The sequence below is a fragment of the Aptenodytes patagonicus genome, chromosome 4 (assembly GCF_965638725.1).
Source record: "Aptenodytes patagonicus chromosome 4, bAptPat1.pri.cur, whole genome shotgun sequence".
NCBI classification, from domain to species: domain Eukaryota; kingdom Metazoa; phylum Chordata; class Aves; order Sphenisciformes; family Spheniscidae; genus Aptenodytes; species Aptenodytes patagonicus.
The window spans coordinates 66,162,921-66,181,881 of NC_134952.1; the positions used below are offsets into that span (position 1 = coordinate 66,162,921).

General features: G+C 38.3%; 1 protein-coding gene across 6 annotated transcripts in view; it reads left to right on the forward strand.

The window, feature by feature from the left end:
* Nucleotides 1-18,961, forward strand: part of MAPK10 (mitogen-activated protein kinase 10) — a 179,067-nt gene that overhangs the window by 49,912 nt on the left and 110,194 nt on the right. For 4 of the 6 annotated variants that reach the window (XM_076337018.1, XM_076337026.1, XM_076337025.1 and 1 more), the window contains exon 3: nt 12,350-12,506. The exons of the other annotated variants lie outside the window; for them this stretch is intronic. The gene's annotated coding sequence lies outside the window, so the exon portion shown is untranslated. The remainder of the gene's footprint in view (nt 1-12,349; nt 12,507-18,961) is intronic. 6 annotated transcript variants of the gene reach the window in all.

Consider the following 18,961-nt stretch of genomic DNA (forward strand, 5'->3'; position numbering starts at 1 on the left):
CCTCAGGGAAGTAGAATGCTCTAGACTAATTACTTTGCTGAATCTGGCCTGTAAAATGTAACTGAAAGGTATTAGTTTGGCGCTGTAAATACGAGGCCATTATTGCAAACTAGAATACCATTTAATGAAATAATCCAGAGCCCAGTGAAATCAGTAGAAAGATATCTACTGAATACACTAACTCAGTACCAGACAAAGTGTGACCTGCAGTCATTTTCTTGAGATTGTGAATGTGAATGTGTTGTATAATCAGAAATGAAGTTACTGAACTGGCACAAAAAATGATCCCTAAGGTTGAAACATCTATATCAATCATAGAAAGCTTCTCTGTTATGAGATTAAGAAATCTTGTATTTTGTATAAATAATGTAGTCCAAAGACAAGGTGCCACTGATATTCACAGAATGGGGGTCAACAATTGCTGTCAGTATCTGACTGTACAGTAAGATTTATCTTGTCTTTGCCCCACTGCTAGCTTAATTCTTGTTGAGTGTGAATGTCTTTTGAGAGATACATGTATGTCTTCTCCAGGCTGAGACTATGGATGTTAAATTCTTGCCCTTCATTACTACAAGCCCTTCTGGCTCTTGTTTGTTTGTTTGAAAATTTAGTTTCACAGTGACACATTTTGTACTTTCTTTACTAAGCATGTTAAACTGTAGCCTCTATTAAAACCTGAATTGTACAGCCTATTCCTTTTGGCTATCTTGAGATGAGTTGGGACTAGCCTCATACTTCTCCTCCTTCCCTTTGTATATGTTTAGTTGCAGTCTTTTCATTCTATTAGACTCAGTTGTCTTGGTGGTTTTGTTTACAGTATCTTTTGTTTTGATAGAAAATAAATACAGCCTTACAGATTGTTGTGGTTTAACCTCAGTTGGCAACTGAGTACCACACAGCCACTTGCTCACTCCTCCCCCCACCCCCGCGGTGGGATGGGGGAGAGAATTGGAGGAGTAGAAGTGAGAAAAACTCATGGGTTGAGATAAAAACAGTTTAATAATTGAAATAAAATAATAATAGTATAAACAATAACAATAACAATAACAATAACAATAACAATAATACACAAAGCAAGTGATGCACAGTGCAATTGCTCACCACCCGCCGACTGATGCCCAGCCAGTCCCCGAGCAGCTGCCCCCCCGGCCAGCTTTCCCCAGTTTATGTGCTGAGCATGACGTCACATGGTATGGAATGTCCCTTTGGCCAGTTTGGCTGTGCCCCCTCCCAGCTTCTTGTGCACCTCCAGCCTTCTCAGTCGGTAGAGCACGGGAAGCTGAAAAGTCCTTGACTAGTGTAAACACTACCTAGCAACAACTAAAACATTGGTGTGTTATCAACATTGTTCTCACCCTAAATCCAAAACACAGCACTGTACCAGCTACTAGGAAGGAAATTAACTCTATCCCTGCCGAAACCAGGACACAGATACATTTGTATCTATACTGATCCTATCAAGTGCTTTGATCATGCAAATATTTTATCTCATTAGGTAATGTTTAATATTGTAACGTTGCAGTGTTACAGTCCATTTCTGTCGACTAGACAACCTTTTTGGTATTAAGAGTAAAATAATAAAACACTGATCTGTCTTTTTGCTCCATTTTCTTCTGTGTCTAGTCATTGCAGATATCATTTAATTTTCCAAATTTGTAGGTACCTTGCTATTTGTGGATCTTACTTTGCCTAGTTTTATTTATTTTTTCTTTTATTATTTTTAGTTACTATCTTAATATTTATCTTTTCCTATTTTTAACACAATTACCAGTTATGTAAACTATTTATCCATACATGAAGTGCAGGGAAAACCAAGTTATTTTGAAGTATCTGTATGCTTTAGGTGGACTGTGTGATATACAGAACTGGCTCTTTCCTTTTTTTTTTTTAGTTTTTGTTAAATGTATGTCTACGCTGTAGTCACTGCAAGATTATAGTGCACATGCAAGTGGTTTTAAATTAGCTAACTTGAGTGATGAGAAGAGTGGAGTCCCAGCAGTTATGGAACTCACTATGAACTGCAGCAAAAACAGGTTGATGCCCAGCTGTTGCTGCTCGTCTGCATGCTACTGTGGCTATTTTATTAGCAGCGCCCAAGATGGCTTGTTCAAAGCTTGTGCGCTCTGTGTACTTAAGCTGAAGCCACAGCACTCTGAACTTACTGATAATTTAATGCGAGAATGCTAAACCTATTTTGGAACTCGGGCTTGGTTTCAATATTGCAACAGATAGTATGAGACCTGACTGTAGATGTTGGATTCATAATATGAGTTTGAGTTCCCCTGAGACCTGAAGGCATTTGGATTTAGTGTCCAGTTTTAGTACAAAACAGAGAAAAGATACAAGCTATCAAACGCTTTCCTTTTCAAAGGGAGTTGGCTCTTATGTCCTTATTCATCTGTCCCTAAACTTCACAATGTCCTCCTGTGTGACACATACGATTGTAGCAATGGCAGTGTGCAGCCAGAATTTTAATGAAGGGGGTTTTTTTGTTTTGTTTTGAACTTTTTGATGAGCTCAAATGCATCAAGAATGCGCATATCTGACAGTACAAAGAGGTAAAGGACAAAGACCTGTGCTTGCTCTCTGCCAGGGAGGTTTTTAAATATCTTGCCATTTGATGTGCTTCATTCCACTGTAGAGGTGGAAACGGTGTAGATTCATTTCTAGCATGAGTGATCTAGCAGTGTGCAGAGCAAGGTAGCTGTACTAAATCCAGAAAAGGTATTAAAATAGCTAAAATAAAAATAGCTAAACTAAAATATCCCTTTGAATTTGAGAAAAATGTTAACTGAATTCTTCCTGTGTACCTTAATAAATTTGCAAAGGGTGCCTTTGTAATCTGTTTATTTATGGAAAGGTCATTGAGCCAATTACTGTAGTTACTTTAGCCTGCCTACAGAACTCCTTATTTGCACAGTATCTAAAGAAATAAGAATTTCTGATCAGTATGGGTACATTTTTCAACTTACCATCTCCATGTTTCCAAGAGTGATGGTCCTTTCAGAGGTAGTGGTATCTCTGTACTTTGCTTCAGGTAACAGTTGCACATGTATCTGGTCTCTGAAGATAGTTATTTTTAACCCTCCTAGTCTGTAACTGGTGATAACTGAGTATCAGCGTTTCTTGCAAAGACATCAGTATCTCTTGGCTATTCATTCTGTGAGCTCCTTGAACATACATTGTTTGAAAACCAGTGCTGAACAGCACTTCACAAAAGGTCAATGAAATCAAACATCAGATTTGTATACATTTACCACAATTACGTAAATTTGAGTAACTATACAAAGACATATGCTTGCAAGGACTGCTGCATGTTAATATATTCATGGACACCTGCTAATCTGAGCTTATCTTTACATGAGTTACACCTAGAATTTGTGGTGCATATTGCATAGAATACAGCAGATAAGTTTACATTTGATGAAGAAGCAAGTTTGTTGTGGGTTTTTTACATGCAACTACTCTATCAGGTGTATCACGGTAAATACAGTTACTTCCTAGAATATGGTACCATGTGCTCTCCTGTTTTATTTGTAGGATTGTCTTCTGTTTCTGTTGTACATTGCTGTTTCTGTTCATGTTGCTTGTGGACAGTTATTCAAGACAATGTAATTGTGATTATTTTTTACTTAATGCTTTATTTCTTTGAAGGACAGGTAGTACACACTCGTTTTGTGGACCTGGGGAATCCCAGATGTAACCCTACTGGCAAGCAGTGCTACTTCATTGTGCCTGTATGGGTTTGAGGAATGACAGGTAATCAACACATGGACCTACATGGGCTGAAATCTTTTCAGATGAAGGACATAAGGGGGCTCTGGGCGCTGTAAGTAGAGAGAATATGTATCTGTTTGGCAGTGAAACCTAATGGCCTGCGGGGTGGTGTTTCTGAAAGCATTTCTCTGACAATAAGTTTCATTTATATACATTTTAAATATGTGTAGTCTGAGCTTGCTATTTAGGCACTAGGCAGGGTGAATTAGCTATTTATCTGTGGTTTCCATGCGATAAGTAGGAACATAGAGTAAAACGTGCTGATGCCAGAGTATGAACTTTGTTCCATCATAGCACGTGGTTAGTAGTTTTATTCTCTTTGTGAGTAGAGGCTGGCCCAGTCAGTGAAGTCTGTCACAGTGGTTGTAGACAGTGAGCTAGAGTCAACAAGAAGTGAGAAACACAGGGTATTGGCATGGTATTTCTGTGATCTACAGCCACATTCACATTTGTGATTAAATACTGCTCAGCATCAGGTGGCTATCTTCCAATTGAGTCATCGTCTTTCTTGAAGAAGAAAGTATTTTCACAGTGTTTTCCAACATGAGCCTGAACAGAGGAATAATTTATCTATTCATGACTCATTTAGTGTGAACAGAAATGAAGGAATCTCAGTAGAGTCAAGGATGCTTAAACTGGTTTTCCTCCAAGATAAGACCAGCTTTAGATTTTTTCATCACTAATTTGGCTATGCATCTTGTAAGAGGAAAATCCTGAAGGAACTGGAGAGAATTGCAGCTTATCCTAGATTGTATATTTGTGAATTCGGACATGTATAGGGTCTGCATAAATATAAGGAGGGATGCTCCTGAAGTGCACAGACATAGTGGTCCATACTCAATTTGGTGTATCATTAGGACTATGACTACAGCTGCAGGCCCAAAAGGAGAGGCTCGTTAGTGAAGCTAGGTGAATGTTGGTACTTGAAATGTGTTCCTTCTGTAGCAGATAACTGCATGCCTTGCAGATGTGGGAGTATAGGAAGGCTTATAAGCTTCTGTCACCTTCATGATTTATTTTATCACAATGACATATCCTGACCCACAGGACTTTAGGCAGCTTGATCACATAAGCTATTTTACATTTTTTAATTATGTATATTTTTTCCTGAGACTAAGTCCTTTGTACTTAGACCTTTGTTTCCTTCCTTCCCTCTGAAGCAGATAGACAATACCAAAAATAATTCTTTTTTTTTTCCCCTCGCTTTTGATGAGATCCTTCAGTCTGTCAGGCCCTTCTTTTCAAAAGGACATGTAGAAATCCAAGGTTTATGCTATTTGGTTAAAGTTTATTAAAAAAAGCTAAAACAACAAAACAAACAAACAAAAAAAGTGACAAAATACATTCTTCAGAACTTAACATAAGGGAGCCTGGGGTGGAGAGGTTATCTCCTGGGTGAAGACTACAGAGTAATCAAATTATTTTTAAAAGAAAGGCTTGCCTGTCCTAAACCAGACCACATAGTCTCAGCCCAAAACAAGCATGTATGATTGCCTCTTGGTGATCAAACCAGATATAATCTTTTCATGAGCTTTTACAGCTCCATTTTTTTTACTGCATTCAAATCTTTTATTGGTTTACAAACATAACCTATTGATGTTGTAAAGGATGTCTCCTAAACATTTTGTCCAATCTTTAACCTTAATAGCTATTTTATAACCTGCACTACAAGGCACTTCACAGTTTCTGTAGGTCAGGGCAATTCAGCATGTTATCTGACACTTACCCACTTTATAGTAATTTTACCGGATTTAATGTCTGTGACAGAAAGAATTCTGGTTCTACTGTGAAACAGCCCTTGGCATAGTGATAGCAGTACTTAACTGCTTCATGGAGGTGTGTTTCAAAATAGGCTGGTTTAGTCAATGTAATAGAAAGAAAACAAAAAGAAGTCAGTCTTTCTCTCTCCCTTTTGCCCTCCTCCCCCAGCTGTAAGCTGTTTCAATTGTTCCAGTCTTCATCTTAAGTAACTGCCATTCAGTGTTTCCTCAGTGAGCATTCACTTGCAGTAACTGGGATTCATTAGAGGTAACTTCGTGCAGAGGGTTTACATTATTTTACAAGTGAGAAAGAAGAGGTTTAAGTATGGCAGCATGGATTCATACCTATAATGTAATGAGGAAAATAAATCGTAATTAATTTTGTTACAGTTTTATCATTTATTTCCCTCGATGGTGTTAAAATTTTGCGTATATCCATAGTTAAAATCCATGTGGTTGGTCCTGCTGGTTTCTTTTCCACCCACATGCTTTGTCTGAGAAATACGTTGGCTAGCGAGGAATTCTTTTGTCTGTCTTGGCATTCCAGTTTAAAATATAACTTATGTTCCTGTAGACACTGGGAATTTGCACTCAAAGAGGGATTGGATAATGCCCACTGTACAGAGAAAGCTGATAAAATCTCATATTGATGAAAGCTCCTATGTAATCTCAGTAGAAGAGGACAGTGTAAAGATGAACTCAACAAACTACTGAAACTATCTTTGTGAAAGGCAGTCTGCAATGTGAATTGAACCATGGTTCAAACGAAGTGTATGTAGGCTACTCTTAGATGGGGCTTTGAGCAACTTGATCTAATGAAAGATGTCCCTGCCCACAGCAGGGGGGATGGACTAGATGATCTTTAGAGTTCCTTTCCAACCCAAACCATTCTAGGATTCTATAATTCATGCTTAAATATTTAGCATTCATTCTGATCACCAAGTTTCACATCATTAGCTACCTGGATACTTGACTTGGGTCAGCATTTGGGAGAAGAAATAGCCAGAGAACATACAGGTTGTATTCCAGTCAGTTGTTGCAACATCGAGTGTCTCAGCAAGTAGCCAGGGCTTAGGCATGGCCATTGTGTGAAGTCCCTAACCCTGGCAACACTGTGATTCAGCGGGAACTTTTGTACAAGACTGCGTGTGCAGGACAGTATTTCTGGTTATTCTTATGGGCATAAATTTGCTTGCTTACATTATTCAGGCAGAATTTGTTTATTAATACATTTATCATTCTTGTTGAATACTATTTATCTTTTATTTGTATTTTATTGGGTTTTGTTATTGTAATAGGGGTATTATACAAAACACAATATGATACTCTTGTAATAATGCTATTATGACAATAGCATGGTATACAAGATCTTAAAGTTCAATACTTTGTCTTACTATCAATCTCTGAAAAGCTGTCAGAGAAATGGGATGACAGTTCTTACTGAAAATGTTTCACACTTTTCATGCAGGTCTTTTCTTCGCACTTTTTCAGTGTTCTGTGTCATTTTGTCACATTTACATGAGAATAATTACATTGAAATCTCTTGTTACAGAGTGTCTCCGATACACTGGAGTAATTTCTGACAAATAAAAAGCTCTCTTATAAGACAGTGTCCTACAGTTCCTCCTTCTCAGATGCATTTTTTTTCAGATTAAGCCAAGAAGATTTCAGTAGCACACTGACACACACACACATGTGCTTTGCTTGTATGTATTCATAAGGGCTGCAGTAGACTTATACACTGACAAGGTTTTTAAAAATGTTTGCACTGCAGTGCTCACGGTTGCAGTGTAGATGAGCTTTTGTCTATACTTTGGCTCTGCGTTACTCCAAGCTAACCCTTAGTTAATGCTGCAGAATTTTATTTTGGTGGTAATTTTTCTCAGCAGATTAATTGTCCATCCTGCTCGCATGCCTTTGTTTGGACTCTTCACTTACTCTGACCTTTATTTTAACAATCATGATAAAGAAACTCTTGTATAGTGAAAAATTTTATTTATCCTTCACTAGCAGTGATTGATACTGCTCCCCAATGAACCTGCTTTTCCTCCCACTGAAATAACCGGTAGAGTTACTGATGTTAGAGGAAGGAATCTTTTCAAGACAAGAAACTGTCTTGAATTTATGGCTACAGGTTGGTTAAATAAGCATATGCATAGGTCTGCCTTTCATTTGCAAAGTGGATTTTTGTCTCTGTGTACTCATAAATCATGAGTTGAAGTCTCAAAAAATTATTGGGTCATTTTATTTTTAAATGTAGAATCTTTGTGTATTCTTATTTTTCATCTTTTGAGGCTGTTGAGTGTGTTGTCTGTTGTCTTTCTGCAACTGTGAGGGACAGAAATGTCTTTTAAATGAAAGTTAGAATTCTTAATCTGAAGCTTCGAGAAGAGCAAGAAATGCCATTGGACTTTGTGATACCATAATAAGAGTTTTCAGCACTAGCAGTACTAGTGATAGGAAAAGTGAGCAAGGGCTGCTCATGTTGGGCAGTGGCTCATAGCCTTTTGAGAATAGCACACACCTGAAGCTGGAAAGGCTACACTATGCTATGGATTTATGCAAATGAGTAAAACATTTCTGTTGCTGAGGATTATTTATAATCACAACAAAACTCTGCTTCTGTACTGGTAGTGTTTGGTTTTAAAATTGCCCTTCCATTACAGCTTTGAAATTTGTCCAGGGAAGACTTGTGGTAAATTTTGTAGACTTGCGGTAGTCACATTCCTTTTCTCCTTTTTCCCTTCTCCTCTTCCAACTCAAAGTAGACTTCTTGCAAATTCAGTTTCCATCCTGTCAGCAGCAACAGCTGCTTTGTGCTCTGCTGGCTCTGTATGTCTTTGAGAAGTTCTACTTCAGAAATTCTCTTCCATTCCCAGTCATGGCAGTGCACCTACTGTAGAGCTGGTGTAGTGTACATGTCATTTTATTTTTATCTTCATTGAAATGCAGCCGGGACTAGGCATGAATCCATTAAAATGTCTTGGAAATGGAAATGTCTTTCTGTGACTGGTTTAATGTGCCTTTCTGGTTGAGAATTGGAGGCGTCCATCTTGCTTTGACGAGCTTTTTAAGCATCCAATTCATTACTGCTGATGCTGTGAATTTCATTTGTACAACATCTCTTTCAACATATGGACTGATAAACTGCATCCTGCTTAACAGTAGGATAGAAATTTCTTTTTTTACATCATGGTTGAATGTTCTTCAGGACTGATTAACTATTGAACAGCACATGCTGGCTAGTCTAGAAAAGGTTCTGATGATCTTCTCTAACCATTCAAGTATCGCAGGTAAGTTCTGTCTACCAAAAAAACCCAACCCCCCAAAATCCCAAACACTGCACTATGCGCTTAGTGTTTCACCTTCAAATGTCAGTTTGACAGTAAATGCTGCCTGATTCTTTAAGTATGAAGCAATTCTACTAAATGAAATAAGCTTAATTTGTAAATTTCATTGAAATAATAAAATTAGTCCAGAACTAATGCCCTTTTTGCAATCCAGTAAAATTGTTTCAGTGGTAGTTTATGGCTGTTAATTTTGGGGAAATTATGTTCTACTGTAGGACAAATGGATGCATTTGTCATAGAAGAATGGTTGCTTGTCACCCACCCTTCTGTGACTGACTGACTGGGTTGTTCTGCAATCATGTGGGAATAGTGTCCCACAAACATGAATTTCTTTTTCTTTCAGTGCATCTCTGAGGTAAGAGCTTCTGCTTAAAATAAAGCACCAGCATTCTCATTGAGCAGCTTTCAGACATTATTTGGATTATACAGAGAAAAAGGAGCTGCAATTATGAGCTGCTTTAAATGAGACAGAAGCAAGTGATAAAATAAAACTTCACGTTTCAAAAGGCAGTGTCTGGTTTAGAGAAAGTAATCTCTCTTAAAGGAAAAAAATCACCAAAGAAGTGAAGAGGAGAGTAATTATTCTGAAACATGTCTCTGAATTAATGAAATTGCTAAGTAGCGAAATATACTGACACACTTTTGATGAAAGCATTCTGCCTCTGAAGGAGAAGGGTGTTGTAAGCTGTTGCTCTTTGTGGCATGCTTCATTGCTACCTGCATGGCTTTCCTAAAGCCTACAAGATGTTAACGGACGTAGTGATTTCTCTTGCATGCCTGCATCTGTTTAGTAAGAGTGGCATCATGTTAAAATGATTATACGAGTCAACAGTAGAAGTGCAAAGCCAGGAAGATTATCTCTGTGACTGGGGTTTGCTTGGCTTGTACATCCCTTGTACTAGCTGCAAAATAAACAAAATACTTCTTGTGTTGGAGATTTCCTACAAGTAGGACATCACATGTTCCCAAGAGGGTAAACAGCTTGGATATTGTTGCAAGTTCTAAAATAAACCTTAAGTTTCTTATATGGTGGATATGAAATAGCGCTATGAATTTTCACCTTTGTTGAGCTCTACAGTGTGCATTGGTTGTTTCGCTCATCTTGTTCCAGGTCTGTGATTCATCTCTGGTGAACCTAAGCCAGTGGTATTCTATTTCTGAATCTTCTGCCCATCCCTCATGAGGTATGCATTGAGTAACCCTGGAGTCACTTAATGGAAGCTGGGCCTTGAAAATACCGTGGGGAGTGTTAAGGGCCATCCCCATACAAAGGAAGTGTGCTGCAGTAAGATGCTCTTTCAGCTGCCATGTGCTCTCTTGTGTTTTCCAGAGATGCTCTGTGAGCTCTCAGAGTAGGCACCCATCCCGTGTTGAGCAGAAATTGATAGTTACTGTGGTTACTTTTGAAGTGACACTGATAATTTAAAAACAAAACAAAACCAACACCCCCACTCCAAACAAACCAACCATAAACAGTTACCAGTTAATAGTCCATGTCTGGCTGGCTTTCAAAATCCAGGGGTAAATTACCATGCAAAGGCATTTACTCTCAGTGGTGTTGAACTCAATGCAAATGTGGTGGAAAAGTGCTTTGGAGCCAGAAGATCATGTCTTGTTGGCTGTAGTTTCTCTGCTTGTAGTGAAGTGGATAAGAAAACTCCTTGACTTAAATGAAACATTGAGCTCTTCTGGTCGGGTTGATTAGACCTGTTTCATCAGATTGCAGTAATTCAAATGCAGTGGCTGTTTAAAATTATATTTCGCGTGTGTAGAGCAACTGACACAAGAGTATACTAAACATACAGGCTCTTCATTAACAGATAAAACTCTCAAAGTTTTATAGAGGGCATATACTGGTTCATCATGGAGGTGGGCATAACCCTGATTAACCTTTCTACCAGCAGTCAACTTGGCCCAGAGTATATCAATTTTCTGTGAATTCTTTTATATCTTCGTAAGCCTAGCATTCTGTTGAGCACTGTTCTTCTGATGCTACAGATTTTATTCTTTGTAAACAGGAACTTCTCCACTGAATATAATGTAAATTGCAAGGGCATGTTCCACTGTGAAGAACAAGTTATGAAAATATCTGTCAGAAATAATTGCAGTTGATCCTGCTGTCAGGCAGGAATATAGACTGGATAATTTCTGGTGTCTTCTTCAGCAGTATTTTCTATAGCTCTGTTACCAGGAATATCAGGATTTAACTCAAAATGGTGAGAAAAGAAAAAATCACACGTAAGGGGAAAAAAAAAGGGAAAGGAAAGGTTATTAATCTTCTGTTCGTGGCTTTGTACAGTGGTTTGTGACATGAGCTTACTCTTCCATGACTACGTAAAACGCAGAGTATGCTCATGGATACTGTTTTTGAAGATGGAGGCTTTTGGATGTACAAATGCTTCCCTGTTTTTCACTGACACCTAAGGATGTCTTAAAGGCCTCAAACAGCTGTTTGTTCCTTTTGAAGTTTATACCTTAAATCAGATGTGGCATACGGTACAACCCTTTATAGAAGACTAAGGGCATATGGAGATAAATACATGGTATGGTGGTCTGAAGTGCCAAGTTGTCTGTAAGAGTGACTTTGAAGCAGCCTGTAGAATAAGTTAATGGGAGAAGTTGCAAAGCTGTTGGTTGCCATTGCCTTCCGCTTCCCCGATCTCTAGATTGTAAGACTTGCTGCAATTATTCAGGACAGCAAGGCAGAAGAGAAAGATGAAATGTATAGTTGGCAGCACCAAAAAAAGGTAGGTTGGTAAACAGTTATTGTAATTTCATGAGTCTGGTAGAAATTGAAGTATCGATACTATTCTTAAAGAGCGGACAACAATACGTCTTTCTAATGTACCCTTTCCTCACCGATATGCAATTGATAAGATTTTATTGAATGCCTCTGTTAAATATTACTCTTGAGTATTTCAACACTGATGTTTCGGGGGTTTTAATTTACCTTTCTTCAGAAGGTTTCTTTATTTCTCCAAATGAGGAATTTTCTCTTTCCTGTAAGCCTTCAGTATTGTGCAGAAAGAAGATCCAGGATGTGGACTCCTTATTCTTGTACAATGGCACATTTAAGGAATAATGTATTGCTTGTTTATTTGCCTTTCAGACTATTCTCTATACCCAAAGGTCCACAGCTACAGAAATGTTCTCTACCTGGAGTTGAACAGGATATTGCAGTCATTTACTATTGCAATGCATTGTAGTGACCTCCAGGCTTTTTTAATCCAACAGAGTATACCAGTGGGTAAAGTACTGACCTTAGAAAGGCTGCAGAGGGTTTGAAAGAAAACAGCTAGTTTAATGAGAGAAAATGGACCACTCAGTGTCCTTTGCTCATGTTATCTATGCTGTTTTGAATTGGAGCATGGTAAAATGGAACAAATGGTCCCAAAATGAGCTACCTGTCCCAACTCAGACCCAGGCTTCCTTAACCCTGCATGTCTTTAACTCCTTCAACAGCTGTCTTCCACTGGGACAGAGGTGAAACTTCGCCAGGCCGCATTTGTTGAGCAGTGGTCCTCAGATTTGCAGCTCTCCCCAGGAAGACCTCAGAACAATTACAAGTGTGTCACCTGGACAAAATGTAAAACTTCGCTGTCAGACTATCCTATCCCTGGTAAGGCATTTGGGGCCACCTAATTACTGATGAAAACAAGCTTAATAAAAAGGAAAATCTCTGCAAAAGAAGCGAACTACTACGGAGAAGTTGCATGTTTGTGAAATGTTCATGTTGCACTGTGATGAGTATACTGTAAAAATGCAGAAAAAGTAATAGGAGGAGAATCAGTACAGGAAAAGAAACACTTTCTAAAGGTGTTCTGTAGTTTGTTGTTTGTAGCTATTATTTGTAGTATCTCCCTCCCTGTGAGGGAGAACTTATTGTGACCAAAGACTTCATTTATAAAAAATGCCTGTGAGTGTTATGACAGAGCTGGTTTTGATTTGACCAGTCAATGAACCTTTAAAAAAGCATTGCATGAATATGATGTTTTGCATGATAGCTCTAAGCCTGGACAGCGTGTGGGTGAGGTAGGCTGTAGTCTGTAGACCTGACCTATTTAGCTGTGTGTCTTACTATGAAGTTTCACCTCTAAATCTAATTCCAGTATTACTTCCCTTCTGTGAGCATGACTGTGCAGCTGTGGATCCTATGCAAAGCCTTATGCACATGTTTACCTCTGTGGTCTAGAGGACATTGCACATGCTGGTATTTCCTTTAGGCCCATATTTAAATTTTTGCAAAATCAAGATCTCAATACACTTGTAATATTCTTCTCTGTGTAGCATGGGTGTGTAGTATTATAGTATAAATAGAATATAATAATAGTGTAAATGATAATATAAAAGATAAGTTAGCAGTACCCGGTACAATGTGACTGTTCTTAGTTCATCTTTAAGTGCCCGTACATTAATATGATAATAATGATTAATCATGATAATGTGCTAAAACACTAACAAGGACTAAAGATAATTCTGAATGACATTATGTGTTAAATTCATTTGCTAAGCAATGCTGAGAACAGCTGCAGAAAATCACAAAGTATTCTTGTATCTTATGTAGCCTACTTTTTTTTTTTTTACTTGGTAAGTGCTTTTCTTGTTTTAACTTGGTTTGTTGGTTTGTTTATTTTTACTTTGATAAACATAGCCAATTAAGTTCATGATATAATGTAACTGGGTAAACTTAGCTTCCTAGGTACCGGCCCTACTGGAGCTATAACTGTTGGCTACATGTTAAGCGAATGCATGGGAAATAGGAATAAATGAGATATTTCCATTCTTGGGTCCCCAATATGTCATTTTAAGATAATCTGCCATTAAACAATGCTTGGGTAATGTTGGGGAGGAGGTGTTAATGCTGTTCCAGCTGTTCTGCCTGGCATCACTCCCAGGTCAGCCTGGGAACACCGGTGCAGAGCCTGTACCAGGAATTAGTTTTGTTGGAAGCAGCATTGTCATAATAACATTCAAGTCTGTTCATACCCCTCTATGGGAGGTTAGAGAAGTAACACAACTTCCCGTGAATCTGTGTTGCAGAAGAGTTGATGGCAGCCCAAAATGCAAGACAGACTCAACCTGTGCTTATTAAGAGGTTCCTGTTCTGTCTAGATGAGTACAAGAAAAAGCCTTTGTTCCCTGTTCACTTTGTGTCTAGTGAAACATCGCTTGGTATCAGGGTTCTCCAACAGCTCCAGCAGCAAAGCAAACAAGCAACAAGAGTCACTGAAATGGTGGAGTTGACAGTTTACAGCTAATGGAGGGAGGATCTGGGCTGAAGCATGCAGGCTCCATGCCTCCCCAGAAGTCATTTCGTGTACATTTTTGGTAGGATATATGTGCTTAATATAAAACAAAAATAGTCCTCCTCTCTGAGACCATAGTCTCTGTTAGCTAGATGTACAGGGCTTAAATTTCCAAGGAAGTCATTATTTACATGGTTTAGGTACAAGAAAGAACGCTGAAGTTCTCACCACACGCATGTCTCAGAATATTTTTAAATGTGCTGAATGTGTGCAAATTCTTTATGCTTTACATCTGAGGATAAATAGTACAGTTCAGCACAGGAACATCTCCAATATGATATGTTGCATACTGAAATCATGGCATTCACAAACACGTATATATTTCACGTATCTAGTCTGCCAAGCCTGTTCCATTCAGTTTATAATTTTTCAGTGTTTCTTGAGGTGTAAAATTACATGTTCAGAAAGCAACACTGTTCCCTGAATCTTCTTTTTTTCAAAGATAGTAGCTTCAGCTGTAAATTACAAAGACATGCTACCTGCAGATAAAATGTTGCTGTAAATTAGAAAACCTGAGAGACTGTGAGAGGCAGCTGAAATCGGACACAGTTTTTGCATAGGTCTGAGGTAGGATCAGTCAAGTACGTCGCAACTCGCAGTAATCTGCTGAATGATTCTCTCTTTTTATTTCAGAGAATGTGTTTCATTTAAATTATGTATCATGGGGTACTAGCACCTATGCAAGCAAAGTAAAGGCAGCTGGCACAAAGGATTAATTCTGATGCTTTTTTTTATTGCAGAGATATAACCCTGTAAGTTAGAGAAACAGGCTAGAGTCATGAGAAGGAGAACAGGACAACATTTTTCCTGCTATTCTGTTGTGGTCAATACGTGGCATTTCTGCTGATTGAGTTTCAGTTTGGGAAAGTGTCTGAATTGTTTTATTTATGTTGTATTACTGCACATATCTGTATATATTTATGGAAAATCAATAAAGGTACAAAAATGCCTGTCTTCAGTTTGAACCTGTTTTGTGTAAGTTAGGGATAAAATGTTCTTATAACTTTGTGTCTTGCCAGTTGTCTACTGCAGTGAATTTGTTGGACTCATTAAACATCCTAGAGGACAAGATGTCTGTAAACTCACTCAAATTAATTCATGAACACTTAAATTACTAAAACTTGGTTTTCTCTATTTCTAGCTCCTGATTAATTGCACTTTCAAAAGTTATTTAAAGTTGAAGGTTGAACAGACAAGCTTTATTCCTGTAGGAAAGCAAGCTAAAGCTTTCAGTCTGCATGGCAACGATTGGTATCCTGCTTGGCAATGTCTGCAAAGATGCCAGAGTTTACCCTGAGATGCTGTAGGACAAGAGTTGTCTCAGTCTGTCCAGCTTACGGTGCGTTAGCAGGCACCTACAGGTAGCCTTCACTGGAATTGCAGTCCTTCAATGTGGCATCTTTTCAGGTGTGCTCTGTTGTAATGCAGGAAGAGTGAAAACTGCACTTGTACAATTCACATAAGGGTTTGTTAGGTAAGAACAAATGGCAGCTGAAGACAAAGTTTGGAACAAGAAAACAGCAGTGATGGTTAGCCAGATTTCAAGCGTCTTACGGTAACCAATGTGGCCAGTTCTTATTTGTTGTTGTAAATATTGTGAAATAGTATTCTATTAAAGATCTTGCAATAATGCAGTTGGGCTCTAATAAAAATGGAATTTTTCTTCAGTGTATGTGTTACCATTTTAAAAAGGTGTGGCGTAGAGTAGAGTTAGAACTCTACTTTTAATCAGAATTGTTAGTGGTGGTCAGCTCAGGCCAAAAAAAGCAAAAGACCCTTTTACTATTAGCCCCAACTAAAAACAAAACAAAACAAAAACCCCAGACACCAAACAAACAAAAAACAAAGGAAAGAAAACAAACAAACAAAACAACTTGTGAAAGTAGCAACTGGTTTGGTAAACAATGCAGTCTGGAAAATTGTTAATCAAGCTGATGGGCTATCTAGGTTAAAAATAAATTTTTAAAAAATCCAGTATTGTAAAATACTACTTGTGAGGTCAGGATCTGGTGTAAGGTTTTATCTTTTGTTTGTTTGTTTTTAAGGCTACAGCTTGTATATTGGTAGTTGTAGGTACTTAAATAACACAAAATCTAAGCCTTCCTCTTTGCTGTGCCCTGGAGAACAGAGTATTGAGGACAAAGAGGATTAGGGGAGACATGGAATGACTTATAAAAGGTGTTTGTACTGATGCAGAGAGGTAAAGCGGGGCAGGGGGGAAGTTACTTTTATAGCCGCGCTTACAAGTGCTTTAAAGGCTCATTGTGCTTCAGAAATATCATGTTCCTTTTCCTATTTCCCCACCATCATTCACAAATTTCTGTCCAGCTCAACTTAAAACTCCCTGCCACTCAAAAGAATATGGAGTCTGTTATTATTCGTGTATCCATTTGATTTCACACCAAAACCCAGAAACATGTCCTAGAAAAAAAAAAAGATGAAAAAAATACTAGATGTTACAGAGAAATATATCAGTTTATTCAGCTGCTCATTTCTACACTCCAAAATGTTTGCATTCAAAAATGAAATACAAAAAAAGAAAGCACTTGGCTATGCAAGCAAAATTGGATTTTGTTCCTTTGTTTCTGGGGCAGCTGTCAGAAGGATGGGTTTCTGTGAAACCCAGTCTTCCTTAACTTTTGTTTTGTTTAGGAATTTGACCCATCCTATTTATATTAGCTTTCAGTGGTGCTTTCAGTAGGTGGGTTGAAACCAGGCACCCAGGCCACTATTCCTGACTGAGTGGACATTTATTTTGCTGGTGCCTTGGTTTTATTATGTCAGATGTGTGTGGAAGAGCTCTTGAGCAGCATTATAAAACTGTTCTTGTAAAAACATCTAGCTCCTACTTTTGTTTAGCACACTGTACTTTGGGGGGGCAGGGAGAGGGAAGTCTAAAAGGTGTTTTTTTATCATCGGGTTTCCTCCCTGTGGAGTATCACTGAACCTGTCTCTTACTGATTTTGCTGAAAAAGCAGTAAACAGTCAATTACCTAGGAAATACATGAACTATGCACATTATTGCAAAGGGTTTATGTAGCGTAGGGTATGGAAAGTATGCTCTGATCTGTAGTCTACAGGAGGCTGGAAACCATGTGAAGGAAATTTTTCATCTAAATTCAGGGGTTTTTTGTGGACAGTGAGTCATTTTTGTGTGGAGCAGCTTCATGACATTCATTGTGTGTTGCAGTAGCTCACGCTACCACTTTGAAATGGAGAAAAGGTATCAATCAGCTGTCTCACAACGGGATAATTCTTTGCAAGTGATGTCAGGACAGTTGGATTTAAGTTGATTTGTCTTATATGCAGCTTCTATGGGAGCTGGAAATGATATCGGAAAATACTTGGGGACAGTCATATCTGATTCTCTGGGCATCTGCTCTTGTTTAGGAAGCAGGGCTCAAACTTATTTATGATACAGGAAATTAGTGTCCTTCAGTGCATTTTTTCAGCTTGGCATTGAAAAGTAGACAGCAGAGCGGTCTGCTTATGCTTGTATTCTGGACACATGGCCTCTGTGAGGTTCAAGAGAACACGAAATCATTTCGAATTTCCTAACCTCCTGGAAATAGGAACAGAGAAAGACACAGTCTGTCTTAAAATGCTCTATCAAGGGAGTAATGGCAATGGTTCATGTGCAGGCACAAAAGAATACCTCTTCCTCCACCTGTGTCATCATGGCAGAAGCAGCCACTTGCCTCAGAGAAGGGTAGATATCTCAATGTAAGCAGCCCGTGGGCAAGATTGGGGTCCCAGACTGCCAGCTGGGCCACCCCAGTAGATGATGTAGTAGACAGTTGCTTCAGAGGAAACATACTTTAACTGACTTTAAACTATCTAGTTCAAATTCCGATTGCAAGTTAGGGACAACAGCATAGAGCTTTGTGCAGGCCAACTGACCAGGTATTTGTACATGAAATTTTTTCCTGAATATTTACAAAAAGTATTAATAGGTTGAGCTACTAGCCCATGGTATTTTCCAGGTAGGTACTGAAAGGTTGTTATGGGCACTTCCTAGCTGGATTGCAGTGTAGAAATAATGCAATATGAGGATAAATGACAAGATGAAGGTAAAATGAGGGGGGGAAATGGCAAGAATATGATAAATATGAATGAATTAGGATTGGTGCGTATTATTGGTAGTGTGGACAATGTCTCAGCTGTTAAGTGTGTGTAATTAGCAGCAATAAAAGCAGCTGTCAGTGATGGATGCTCTTATTACAGTTACCTGGAACTTTAAACTTCATTCACTGTTTCATGTATTCACGTCCATTTTAAATTGGGAACAGTCATTTCTGGAAGTTCTCCGTAGTTTATTTCTTAATTCATGTTTCAGTATTTCTTCAATTAGTCTTCTCTTCAGATAGTTTCTTTTGGAAGCGATTATTGCATTTTATGAAGTGACCTAGAAACTGCACCTCTTCTGGCATATCATATGTCTTTTCCTATTTCTAATAGTTTCTGTCTTTTTCTCACTAGCTGGACGTTTTCCTAAAATTGCCTGAAACACCAGTCTCTTTTTCAGAAAAACAGCCATGATATTAATTGCCTTTCTAAGACAAAAAATGATTATTTTATTTATAGACTAGGGGAAAGAGTTTGAGAGAATTTATGAACTTACATCTTTTGTTCACCTTGGGACTGAAATAAATTATCTTAAAGTATTCATGTGGACTAGTGTTGTTCTGTGGACAAAAAGTTAATACGGATTTCCTCTCCCCCTGCCCCAATTTGATAAACTGTTTTTGTATAACTTGAGCAAAAATAC